We start from the raw sequence: 14,333 nt of genomic DNA, 5'->3' as shown, positions 1-14,333 counted from the left end.
GGAAGGGTGGGAGCGTGCAGATTAGGAGTTAAGAAAAGTGGAGAAGCCACAGGGCCTGCTTCTGAGCAGTGTCCTCACTCCAGATGTTATATTTTAAGCAAACGAAAGAAATGAAAATGAATAAAAATTTATAATATTCAGCGTACATGTCAGCATACATGTTTTTGTGACCTGAAGTTTTTCACCCTACAGTATTATTATTATTATTATTTTCTTGTTCTGTGTATATGTTCTTTCCCCCCAGCTAGGCCTATAAATATTTTGAGGACAAGGACAGTGTTTTCTATTTCTTTGTGTCTACCTTAGTGCTGAGCACAAAGCAAACACTCCATGTCATTGCCACCTAAGCATTTCAAGTTCTTTCTCTATATACATGCAATTAAAAAAAAAAGTCTTGAGGCAAGCATATAGTTCAGAAGAAAAGGCCAGTGGAAAGAGCCCTGCGTGAGTGCCCAAGTCCTCCTCCTGATCAGTCACTGACAAGGCAAGTCACTTTGCCTCTTGCTCTCACTTTCTCCACTTTTCTCACTTTCTCGGAGTTCACGCCTTCACTGCTCACATGTATGTGCGGGACTCAAATAAGGAAACGTACATGAAATCACCAAGAGGAGAATGCAAAATGATAAATGCAAATCTCATTTTGCTAGTGACCCCAGAACCAGAATATCAAAGTGCCTAAGATCAGGCTCTCTCCCCGACTGCTCTGCTGGCCCAACCTTCTGCAAATCCACTGCTATGCCACCCCAACCCCCACTGCCAACTCTCTGACTGTGGCAGCCAGACTGGAGTCAATGATCTCCCAGTAAATAAATGCTTGTTTTTAAAGACCAACTGAAAGATTTTTACTTAGCTGACTTGTGACTGTTTCCTGAACACAGATGGAAAAAGGTTATTTAGAGACAGGAAAACAATAAGGGCATTTTTCATTCTAACAGTGATTAGAGATCGTTAATCCTTTCCACTTTGCCAATTAGCAGGTCTTACAGGTCTTGATTGAAAACAAACAAATAAAAGTAAATATTTTCTCCACCTACCAACAGTCTTAACTTAAGGCATAAGCAATGATGTAAGTCAGGACATCACCAGGCAAGGAACTGCACCTTGATTTTCAACCTGGAAGTCTTTGGTATCATGCTCTGTAATATGTAGAGTATGTTCTACATCTCAGTAAAACTCACGGCTTGCCTTCAGTGGCTTCAGAATCAAAAGCAAGTATGATCCTGAATAACTGTGGGTTTTTAAAATTCTATTCCAATTTAAGTATCATTTACTATTTAAATAAATCTCTAGGGTGCTTGGATGGCTCAATGTATTAAACATCCAACTCTTGATTCCAGCTGTGATCCTGGTCTCAGGTGGTGAGATTGAGCTCCACATGCCCTGCAGAGCCTGCTTAAGGTTCTCGCTCCCTCTCCTTCTGCCTGTCCCCCTCCCTGTCAAAATCAATCAATCAATCAATCAATCAATCTCTGAGAAGCATCTTCTTGAAAGGTAAAGAATTATTCATTCAGTTATGAAACATTAAATGAGAATTTGTTACATGCCAGGAGGTGTGCTAGGCATCGGGATACAAAATGAATCAAGTTCAGTTTAGTAGGGGAAACAGATTTGTCAAACAAGTAATTGTTCTACAGTGTAGTAAATACAATTAAAGATGATCACTGGCCCAGAGGAAGAAGGACCTAGGCTCCAGGTTGGGTTCATGAAACCAGCCCTCGAGCTGAATGTTTTCCCTCATGCACTCATGCCACAAATACATGCTGCACTCTATATGTGTGAGGCATTGGGTAGTAGGAATACAGTGGTGAGTGAAACAGACAAAAATTCCCATACCCATGAACTTACATTATTGTGTAGACAATAATGAACACAAGTAAATACACTAATGCAAAGTGCTAAGGAAGAAAAATTAAACCACAAATGCAGATTTGAAATTGTAGATGAGAAGACCATAGAAGGTCTCACTGAGAAGGTACACTGAACATCTAAAGAGTGAGATATCTAAGTCTTAATATCTATGGGGATGCTGCAGGACAATATGGAGGAGGGAACAACAGCACACAGGCCCTGAAATACAAAAGAGCCAGGAGGAACTTGAGGAAGAGCAAGGTCAGTGTCTCTATGCTGGAGTGAGTGAGGGGAAGAGTAGTAGGAAATGAGATTGAGAGGCAACAGGTGAGAAGGAGGTGTAGACTTTGGACAGGAAGTCATGGGAAGGATCTGAGCAGGGAGTAGCGTGATCTGAGAAGATGACACTGTGTGGTCTTAGGGGCAAAAGCAGCAAGAACAGTTGGGAGGTCATTGCAGTTGTCCAGGGAAAAGATGCTGGTTTGGACCAGGGGATGGCAATGGGAATAGTGAGATACAGTCAAATTCTGGATATATATTGAAGGTAGAGCCAACACGATTTGCCAACAGATTGACTGTGAAATGTGAGACAAAGGAATAAAAAATGCACCAAAGTTTTTGGCCTGACCAACTACAAATGTAGAGTTTTTGTCAACTGCAATGGGGCAGACTGACAGGAGTTGGTTTAGGGGGACAGATCTAGAGCTCAACTTTGAACACGTTAGGTTGAGAGGTTTATGATACCAACCTGAGGTACCCAATAGACAGTTGTATATTTAGGTCTGGAGTTCAAGGCAGAGGTTGGATATGGAGTCATAGATCAAATTTAACACCATGAGCTTGGATAAACTCACCTAGAGAGAATGAGGATTTAACAGAGAACAAAGAGAAAGAAGGAAAGAAAAGAAAAGCATTCCAGACAGAGAGGAAGACATATGAGGACAAAAAGGTAAGGACAGAAATGAATTTAGTTCAGCAAGAACAGGAGCTGACAAACTTTTCTGTAAGAAGCCAGATAAATATTTTAGACTTTGTGGATAATACTGTCTCTTGTAACTGCTCACTGCTGCTCTCACAGCATGAGAGCAGCCACAGATAATACCTAAATGAATTAAGAGTAGCTATGTTCAAATGAACATTTATTTGTGGACAGAAGTCGAATTTAACATAATTTTCACATGTCACAAAGTATTAGTCATCTTTTGATTCTTTTCACCCACTTAAATATGTAAAAACCATTCTTAGCTCACAGGCCACACAAAAACAGGCAGCAGGCCAGATTGCGTCCAGAAGCTATAGTTTGCTGACTTCTGACCTAGAAGAACACAGAGTGCAATTAGGGAGCGGTGGAAAATAAAATTGCAGAAGTAGTCAGAGTTTACGTCATGGATGAGAAATATTAAGCATTAAGTGACCAGTACATGGTACGCACTCAATAAATAGTAGATATTGTTATTGATTTGATGTGTCATATAAAGGGAACTAGCAGGCAACTTTAAGGAAGTGAGATTTATAGTCAAAACTGAGACTTAAAATCATAGGATTTAGCAATAGCTAAACTAAGAGAAGGAAGAAAATGAGGCCATGAGGCCTTTGCTGAAATAAGATTGGGGGTAAGTGGAGGGGCCCCAAAGGCACCAGCAAGACATCCTTGGTGATACTAGAAATGCACACATGGACGGCAAGATGTAATGATACTTTAATTTTATAAAACATATGTGGAAACTCATTGTGGTTGCAGGCATGATTCATTTGCAATCCATGAATTAAGATCTTAAATCGTTAATACAAGGGATGCTTCAGAGCAAATGAACCATATTTTTGTGGTAGAGGAGCTTCTTTAATTATATGCCTGCTTATCAAACTGGAGGGAAACATGATGTACCAATGTGCGAATTTAAGGTGCTCCCTTTCTGCTCAGAATCACCAGGTGGAATGTAGGCTGAGTAGTAAAATGGACTATTAGTCCTCCCTCCTCCCCCCGCCTGCTGCTTACTAGTTGGGTGAACTCAGCTCAAGTCCTTGACTTCATTGGGCCTCACTCTTCTGTAAAAATGGAACTAAAAATATATGTATTCATTTGAAAGCTGAAGAACAAATTTTTCACCTTTTGGTTTTTTTCTATTAATTTGAATCACTATTAACATTTTTGAAGCATTTTGGGGTCTTTCTATAATTATTACTATATTTTAAATTTCCAAACCTTTTGTCACCTCAAAATTTCAGTTTTTTTTGTTTTTTGTTTTGTTTTGTTTTTTTTTATAGTCACAGAGAGAGAGAGAGAGAGAGAGAGAGAGGCAGAGACACAGGCAGAGGGAGAAGCAGGCTCCATGCACCGGGAGCCCGACGTGGGATCGCGCCCCGGGCCAAAGGCAGGCGCTAAACCGCTGTGCCACCCATGGATCCCAAAATTTCATGTCTTAACCTGCCATGAAAATAACCTGAACTGGGGCGGTTGGGTGGCCCGTTTGGTTAAGCGTCCAACTCTTGGTTTTGGCTCTGGTCATGATGTCTGGGTCCTGATGTCCTGGTTGTGATATCTGCGTCAGAAGATCCAGCCTGGTGTCCAACTCCCCACTCAGAGGAGAGTCTGCTTCCTCTCTCCCTCTCTCTCTCTGCCCCTCCCCCTGCCCCTGGAAATAAATTAATTAATTAATCTTAAAAAAAAATAACCTGAACATAGAGAAATGTATTAATACTATGGAACAGACATTTTTCTTCTTCGGTACACAAAACAAAACTTCAGAGTCTACCAACAATATATGATTGAGATTCTTGAGGATGTGCTTCAGGAACTGTTTGTTGAATACTTAAAAATAAAAATCAGTGTTCCATTTTTAAAGAACAGCTGGCTGTGACTCCTCTGCTGTTTTTGCTTTATGGTCCCCTCAGATTCTTAGCTGTAATTAATTTACTGGAAAGATTTTACAGGACTGAATTAACAATGCAAACACGCAGTTGTACGATAAAAGTCTGTGTTGCTATTCTTCCCATCTCTATATTTTTAAAAATCATCACTATTTCTCTAAGAGGCTATCAGATACAGATCAAATTGTATTACATGGCAACAATAAAACTCCTTTAACCACAATAAAAAGCATTCTCAAGGATCCTCTCATGGCCCACAAATGAAGTTTAAGGAATATTTGGCAAAATAAAAATTCCAGTCTCACAAGAGATGGTCCCTCAAAAAATTGTTTAGAAAGGAACTAGTGCTATGATAAATTAACACATGGTGGGGGAGCATTTCCTGGTAGTGGCTTCAGTTCTCATATTTCTGTCTTGCTCTTTATAATATTATTGTTGTGATGAGGGAAAGGTCTCTGTTGTTAATGATTTCTGCGCCTGTTGTTTTGCCCACATTCTCCAGAAAGCCCTTTCAAGACCATTCTCTGGAATCAGGCTTTACATGCACACTCCAAATGAAAGTTGGGCATTTGCCAGTGAATTCAACTGTCAGGGTCCAGGAACCCTTCTGTGAAAGGCGGTTTGCTATAAAAGAAAGAGCACTGGACTAGAGTTCTGGGTCCTAATTCTGACCCTGCCACTTATTAATATTGTGCTTCTTGACTCTTTATTTAAACCAAATGAGCTTTTGTTTCCTTATCTGTAAAATGAGAATAATAATAACTGCCCTGCCCATCTCTCAGAGTTGTTGTGAGGAACAAAGAAAATACTGCATGTAAAAGTGCTTTTAAACAAGTGCTAAGTAAATGTCGTTTGGTTTTTTTTAAGATTTTATTTATTTATTCATGAGAGAGACAGAGAGAAAGAGATGCAGAGACACAGGCAGAGGGAGAAGCAGGCTCCATGCAGGGAGCCCGACATGGGACTCCATCCCAGGATTCCAGGATCACGCCCTGGGCTGAAGGCGGTGCTAAACCGCTGAGCCACCCGGGCTGCCCAAATGTCAAGGTTTTTAAATATATATATTTATTTGAGAGAGAGAAAAAGAGAGAAAGCACAAGCATGGGGAGGGACAGAGGGAGAAGCAAGCTCTCCGCAGAACAGGGAGCCCCATGCAGGGCTGGATCCCAGTACCCTGGGATCTGAGCTGAAGACATACACTTAACTGATTGAGCCATCCAGGCTCCCCTCGAGGTGTGGGGTTTTTTTTTTTAATTTTGGAAAAATATACATATAAATTTTACCATTTTAACAGCTTTAGGTGCCCGGTTCAGTGGCATTAAGTACATTCAACTGTTGTGCAATCATCACCATGGTCCGTTTCCAGAACTTTTTCATCCTCCCCAACTGAAACACTATCATTAAGCATTAAGTCCCTATTCCTGCCTCTCCCCAGCCCTTGGCAACCACCATTCTAACTTTCTGCCTCTACAAATGTGACTACTCTAAGTACCTATAAGTGGATGGTACAATATTTGTCCTGTCTGTGACTGGCTTATTTCACTTTGCATAACATTTTTAAGGTTTGTCCACATTATTACATACATCAAAATTTCCTTCCTATTTAAGACTGAATAATATTCTGTGGATACACAAGCCATATTTCGTTGTCTGTTCATTATTGGACAGTTGAGTTGTTTACCCACCTTGGCTATTATGAATAATGCTGCTATGAACATCAGTGTACAAGTATCTGTTTGAGTCCCTACTTTTCTTTTCTTTTAAAGATGTTCTTTATTTGACAGAGAGAAAGAGAGAGAGAGAGCACAAGCCGGCTGAGAGGGAGAAGCAGGCTCCCTGCTGAGCAAGGAGCCCAGTGGGGGCTTGATCCCAGGACTCTGGGATCATGACCTGAATGGAAGGCAGACACTTAACTGACTGAGCCACCCAGGCGCCCTGAGTCCCTACTTTCAATTCTTTTGGGTACATACCACGTAGTGGAATTCCGGGATCATATGCTAATTCCATGTTTAATTTTTTGAGGAACTTCCATACTGTTTTCTACAAAGACTGCACTATTTTACATTCCTGCCCACAGTACATAAGAGTTCCAATTTCTCCCACATCCTCACCAACACTTGTTTTATATATATATGTATGTCATAGATATATAAAAGATATATATATGTTCATATATATGCATGCCATCCTAATGATTATGAAGTAGAATCTCACCATGGTTTTGATTTGTACTTCCCTAATAATTCATGATGTTGAACATCTTTTCATGAACTATTGGCCATTTATTTATCTTCTTTGGAGAAATATCTATTCAAGTCCTTTGCCCATTTTTTAATGGGGTTGTTTGGTTTTGTTGCTGTTGTTGATTTGTAAGTGTTCTTTATATATTCTGGATGTAAATCCCTTGTCAGATGTATGGTTTGCAAATATTTTCTCCCACTTCACAGATTGCCAAATATTTTTATTTTCATTTATGTACCAGATCCTATAAAAATATGCTCAGTCCTTCACCCCCGAACTTCAGGAACACTCTCCCAAACAGAGTTTCTCAATGTAGACATGATACCATAGTTTAAAGACCAGATGAGGGGATCCCTGGGTGGTGCAGCGGTTTGGCGCCTGCCTTTGGCCCAGGGTGCCAACCTGGAGACCCAGGATCGAATCCCATGTCGGGCTCCTGGTGCATGGAGCCTGCTTCTCCCTCTGCCTGTGCCTCTGCCTCTCTGTCTCTCTCTGTGTGACTATCATAAATAAATAACTAAATAAATAAAAAAGACCAGATGAGAAATTTTCATTGGCAAAATATTTCTTCTGATTTAAGTAGTAAGAAAAAAGACTTCAAGCTTCCCTGACTCATAACCTATCTCAGTAAGATATTTAATGTAGTAACAAGTTGGAAAGTGTTTTTCTCTACCTGCTTACACAATAATTAGGTAGATTAATAGATTTAACAACAAAAAGCTAAAGTTATATATGCCTGAGGGGAGAAAATAGAGACACTTTTTAAAAAATAATATTTCCTGTTTATGCCTTGCCATTTACCATCCACAAAGGAAAAATGAACAAGCCATACCCTAGAAGAGAATAATCACCCTCTTCACAGATAAACTGTTAAATTGCATAGGTGGAATAACATTAAAAAAAAAAATACTGAGTACCTGCCAGTCTTTCATTCAGTCATTTATTTTATGAACTTGATGTTTGGGTCTGTGTTAGATACCAGAGCACAGAAATGAATATACACAGTTCCTGCCTTCAAGGAGCTCTCACTCAGCGGAGGCAGGGATGACCAAGTAAACAGATAATTACAATACAATATGGTGAATTCCAGAGAGTGTTGAGCAGCGTTTTCATTGTGGAGAATTCACAGCTGACTTCTGTGAGGAGTATCTCAGAAGTATCAGTCTATTGCTAACATGCAGGGACTTATGATATCCATTATGAATATAAAACCTTATGAAATGTTAATTATTGTTATTACATTCTTGGTATTCTTTCAATACTAATAGGGAGGGTGTATGAACCACAGAGCATTTTGTGTCTAAAACTTTTTAAAATTTGTTTTTATCATCAAAATAATGCATTCTCCTTCTAGGGAGTGGAAGCATACTCTGGTTACACCAGAGTTAACCATCGTTAACAGTTCACTATGTTCTAGTTCATCTAAAATAGCATCCTAAATTCGAAGGTGCTAAAAAGTGGAGAGAAAAAATGGATTTTAGTAAGTACTTTAAGTCTTGGGTCTGTATGAGCAGAAGGCAGAGGCACCAAGGCAGTCCTGAGCAAACTGTACGGGAGAATTTGTAAGAAATCTGGCTTGCATGATTAAAAGAGGATTATATTCATTTTCATACTAATGTTTTATACTTCCAGGTGCTGCATTTTACTCTAAGAATGTATAGTGTATTCCCCAAATCCCTGGCTCTTGGAAGATGCTCCCAAAGTTTATGTTTCCAGAGTTGTACTTAGGACCTTATGAATAGGTTAAGGAATATGATCTTCACCATTCAGAAGATTTATTCTGTATTACTCAAGTGAACCTTTGCCTGGAAGGAGATAAATCTCGTTTCTGAAACATTGGTCAATAAATATATATTGGTCCCACATGGACAGATATGAAGGAGCATATGACTTTTTTTTTTTTCATTCCTTGTCCCATATTTATTCTCTTTTCTAAAATCCGAAGGGTTTTAAGGAATGAAAAATGTTGAGATACAACCTGCCCAACTGTCAGGTCTCTTTGTTTTAGAAATGTTAAGGAGACAGCGCGGTTTAGCATAGTACGAGAGGAAAACTTGTATATGAAGACCTAGGCTCTACTCTTAGCTCTACCATAATTAGATGTGTAATTTTAGATAAACCACTTAACCTCTCTAGACCTCTGTTTCTCATCTCTAATTGCTCTATCTAGTTCATAGGTTATTGTGAAGATCAAAAGAAATCGTAAATGTGGAAGCACTTCAAAAAATGTAGTACATGCATATTATAAGGTATCATTAATACATACATTTATCATTGGTCTGCAGTGCCACTCTGAGACTCAAGCAAGAGGAGCCCTTGCCCTGAGCCCTGTACTTCACAAACACAAACACATTCAACTCTATTAAATATCTATCAGCATGTTCCTTGTATGGCCTCAACTCTGACAATAGAAACCATATTCTTGGGAGTGATTTAATGATTATATACAGTACTCTCTGGATTTGACCCAAAATGGGATCATCTTGATCAAATACATATGAAATTTGACCACACAGACATTCTGGTTAAAAACGGAGGTGCCATTTAAATGCTCTTAGAGAAGTAAGATTTAATTTAGAAAAGATGGGATCCCTGGGTGGCGCAGCGGTTTGGCGCCTGCCTTTGGCCCAGGGCGCGATCCTGGAGACCCGGGATCGAATCCCATGTCAGGCTCCCGGTGCATGGAGCCTGCTTCTCCCTCTGCCTATGTCTCTGCTTCTCTCTCTCTCTCTGTGCGACTATCATAAATAAAATAAAAATTAAAAAAAAAAAAATTTAGAAAAGATGGTGAACTGCACTAGGAAAGTTAGTAAAACAATAGAAGATTCTCAAATAAATAAGGAATTGTGGTCTATGGTCTTATTTTGTGCTAACAACAGTTATTTGGTTTGGACTGTTGCTTGCCATTAATGATGTTAGAAGAAACTTATATGAGACACAGACAGACCTAAGCTTGCCTATTTCACTTTTTAAAATAATTTAGAATATTTTTTTAAATTTTTAGAGAAAATGATTTTTCTAAATAGAAATACACTAAATGTGACAAGTACAACAAAAAATGATATTCCAATAAAATAACAGAAAATTAGAAGAAGGAAATAAAAATGTTTGCATAATTATTAAGTTTATTAAGTCATTTGTATACAACTATATATCTATATATTATATATCTGTATCTAGAGAGATAGATGTTATTTTCTATCATATTTATATGTCATATATAAATATTCTATTATATTATGGGTAGAGATATGGTCCCCTATGAAGAGAGAATTGAACAAATTGACCCATATATTTTTCATTTTGTTTTTCTTTATATCTCAGCATGGTAAAGGTTGAAAGAAGATTTAACACTATCTGGCTATAGGTATTGCTAATAGGCTGGTGGAAAAAAGTATAGGTGATAGAGTTTTTACGATAAAATTAAAATTTTGTAGTATTTTCTGTGATAATAATCATTACTGCAACCCCATTAAAATGTTTGAACATGATATGTAAAATTTGTGGTTTATTTCCCAATATAAATATATTTATTTAGAAATTTTATTGACAAAAAAATTTTATTGACAATTCTATTTTTTTATTGACAATTCTAGTTGCTACTGCCTTAGAACAAAATTTCTCTAAGTTTATCAAAGCAAATTTTAAAAACATCTAATATTAAGGAATAACTTTATTAATATGAAAATAGTATTAAGGTTAATTTTTGAAGAAGTCCTTTTTCGTCTAGAGACGCATATTGATACATTCATGTATAAAACGATAGGATATCTATCTTCAAAATAATTGAATATAGAGAGTTGGGGTATGGAGGAAGCAAGACTGACGAAGAGTGAATAATTATCAAGGCTGGATGACAGGTACGGTGGAGTTCTTTATACTCTATATTTACATTTATAAATGTTTACTTGTAAATGTTTTTAAATTTCCATAATAAAAAGTTAGCTAAAAGCTAAAAAGTACATTGATTTAGGAAAAATTTTGCTAATTGGTGTCAACAGAATTCAAATTATGTGGATTATAACATTATAATTAGGGGTTTCCTGAAAAAAAGTACAAAATAAATATGTGGTAATTTATGACTTATGATGTACATCTTTACCTTATTACTCATCCAAATATCATAAGCCTATTAATATAACACCCAAATGTATAATAAAAATTAATTCCAGTCATTTTTGCTGTTTAGCTTTCAGTCATATAAAAACCATTGCTTTATACATTAACATTTTTGTCATAATAAGGATATATTTTTCAAGGAAGGAGAATAAAACACATTTATTTAAGGGTTTTTTTACCTTGATTTACAACTTAATGATTTGGACCTATTGTACGTAGCCCTCTACCTGCATTCATGTCCTGGGTACTGCAAATATTAGGAGAAGCATACTCTCAGAATTTCCAATTTATTCTTTATTTTAACAACTAAGATGGTTTGACTGGGAATAGCTAGAAAATGCTCTTTTTCAATTTATAATTATCTTCCTCTATGTATTTTAGGAAAATATTGTGTATTTTTGCTGGACATCATTAATAGACTTCTGATCTCTCTGTTCCACCCAAGGCAGGAACCATGTATGTTCATGGTTATGTTGACAGTGTGCCCCCTCCACAGACCAGTGACCTGTACAATCATTGTCCTCTTTAGCAAGAATAGATGAGATCAAGTTACATTTGTTTGGGGGAAGACCTGAGGGGTAGTTTGAGATAACTAGTCATCCACATGGAAAAGTTCTGGAGAGTTCTGTTCACAACCCTAGCCTCTTATTCAACACAAATGGTTTTAGGAAGATTTGTGCAGGGGGATCCCTGGGTGGCGCAGCGGTTTGGTGCCTGCCTTTGGCCCAGGGCGCGATCCTGGAGACCTGGGATCGAATCCCACATCGGGCTCCCTGCATGGAGCCTGCTTCTCCCTCTGCCTGTGTCTCTGCCCCTCTCTCTCTCTCTCTGTGACCATCATAAATAAATAAAAATTAAAAAAAAAAAAAAAAGGAAGATTTGTGCAGGGATCCCTGGGTGGCGCAGTGGTTTGGCGCCTGCCTTTGGCCCAGGGCCCGATCCTGGAGACATGGGATCGAGTCCCACGTTGGGCTCCCAGAGCCTGCTTCTGCCTCTGCCTGTGTCTCTGCCTCTCTCTCTCTCTCTCTCTGTGTGTGACTATCATAAATAAATAAAAAAAAATTTTTTTAAAAAAGGAAGATTTGTGCAGAGGAAAAGTGTAAGATCCCTATCTTTTATATGATAGAGACATTTAGATTCGTATTTTCTTAGCTTCTAATACCCAAACGAGGCAATGTAAAGGGGTGGGGGGCTAAGATATTTATGATGACCGACTCTAAACTATTCGTATATTCCTACTCAAAGCCCTTTTTCTGCTTGAATTAGCTGTGTGACAGCTCCAATCTCACATACTGCAATATCTGACTAAAAAATAAAAAACTTCTCTCTAGCGAAGTATGTTCATACCACAGATCTCCAATTCTAAGATACTTTTGGGGACACCTGAGTGGCTCAGAGGTTGAATGTCTGTCTTTGGCTCAGGGCATGGTCCCAGGATCTGGGATGGAGTCCAGGATCTGGGATGGGGCTCCCTATGAGGAGCCTGCTTCCCCCTCTGCCTATGTCTCTGTCTCTCTCTCTGTCTCTCATGAATAAATAAATAAAATCTTTTTTAAAAAGACACTTTTGATTGTGGGATTAACCAGAAATGTAGTAAGCACTTTTTTTTTTTTAGGAGATAAAAGAAAAAGACTATAAAATTAATTCTAATATTATAAACGCCAAAATATGTGTGTTTGGGGGGAATGGGAGAGTATATCTTAGAATTTCGAAAACACTAAAATATGATTTTTTGAAGTGTACTTGAGGGTTTTTTTTTTAAAGATTTTATTCATTTATTCATGAGAGACATAGAAAGAGGCAGAGACAAAGGTAGAGGGAGAGGCAGGCTCCTCACAGGGAGCCCAATATGGGACTCGATCCTGGGACTGGGATCGTGCCCTGAGCCAAAGGCAGACACTCATCAGCTGAGCCACCCAGGTGTCCCTAAAGTATACTTTAGAATAAGAAAGTTATTATAACTCTTCTGAGAGGCCTTGGAGAGTGACAGGAGTCAGATAAAGGTGTACATGTGGGTCATTATGTAGGAACAGGATGGTGGCCCTCTGCTCTGGCTAGAAAGGCACAAGAGCATGAGGACATGGCAGGAAGGACACCAAGAGTAGGGAGAAGGGGACTTGAAGGCAGTGATGGGTCATGCAGGAATAGTGTGTAAAGACACATTACATTAGGAAACTTGCCTGGGGCTGGCTTTGCCTCTAAATAAGCCTAAATAACCAGAAACCAAGAAGAAGTTGTCAGGGCCAGATCTCAGTTCTGTAACAGATCTCAGTTCTGTAACTTATTCCCTTAGGTTCTTATGAAAACCTAACCACCAGGCAAAGCACAAGACATTTCAGCAAGCCTGCTTGATAAACGGCTGAGTATTCAACCTCCTGGAACGTTAAAAATTATATTTAATCTCATTTTAGTGTAATGTTAAAATACTTTTAATTCTGCATGCTAAGAAACATAAAATGTTTTGAGACTAAATACCAGAGGGTATAGTCATTAGGTGTTACTGTGTTTACCCAATAATTGGCTCCTTTCCTATAATGGATGAATCTCTATTTCAAAATGGAAAAATAAATTAAACAGTAAACAAATTCCTTACATAAAGGTCATATGAGCTCTTTGTAACCAGAATGAGGTATTTCAGTAAGTTTACTGAGTACCTGGTATTTTGTTCAGGTGGCTTGCCTCACTCCGTAAATGCCAATAACTAGTGTTTATAAGTCTGAACTATTATAATGGTCACTTTCATGTAATAATCTCATCCTTATTCTCTGGGGAAAAAAAAACAACATAAAAATTGTGAACACTATGTGACTAGAAAAAATAAATATCTTTTAACACTTTGGGAAAGGGAACAGCGTTTGAAGATCGAGACTAGAAAAGGAAAAAGAGGTATTCTGGACTTTCTTGAAAATTTTGATTCTGCCTTCATAACTTTCAAAGTCTAAGTGGGTACAAACTGTACAAAACATCTCTGTGGCTCCATATTCCTCATTCTCAACTCCTATCTAGGTAGGGAGAACACTTTGGTTTTTATGTGTCACCGAAGGCACTGCCTCTTTGATTCATTGAACTACCCTTACTATGTGCCAGCCACTGTGCTGGACATCGTGGAACTCAAGATGACTAAGATAAAGTCCTTACTCTTCAGAAGCTTTAATGTGGTACGGGGAGAGTGGTCAGGGGTCGGGACCAGACAGATAAACAGGTCATTAAGCTACTACTATGTGTTGATACATACTGTGTATTGATTACAGGCAGTG

The 14,333-nt window shown here is 38.3% G+C and overlaps 1 long non-coding RNA gene across 9 annotated transcripts in view; it reads right to left on the bottom strand.

Annotated features, from left to right (window-relative positions):
• The window catches only part of LOC125756003 (uncharacterized), a 71,318-nt gene that overhangs the window by 45,935 nt on the left and 11,050 nt on the right, over positions 1–14,333 (bottom strand). The window contains exon 6 of one of the 9 annotated variants that reach the window (XR_007413788.1): positions 3,007–3,163. The exons of 6 other annotated variants lie outside the window; for them this stretch is intronic. This is a non-coding gene — a long non-coding RNA (uncharacterized LOC125756003). Of the gene's footprint in view, positions 1–3,006; positions 3,164–7,422; positions 9,696–10,074; positions 12,115–14,333 lie in introns of those variants that run through there. 2 more of the 9 variants (XR_007413789.1, XR_007413791.1) reach the window with 2 other exon arrangements.

Source organism: Canis lupus, chromosome 10 (assembly GCF_003254725.2).
Source record: "Canis lupus dingo isolate Sandy chromosome 10, ASM325472v2, whole genome shotgun sequence".
NCBI classification, from domain to species: domain Eukaryota; kingdom Metazoa; phylum Chordata; class Mammalia; order Carnivora; family Canidae; genus Canis; species Canis lupus.
Note: the sequence above shows the minus strand (reverse complement) of the source record. Positions and strands in the feature narration are given on the sequence as shown.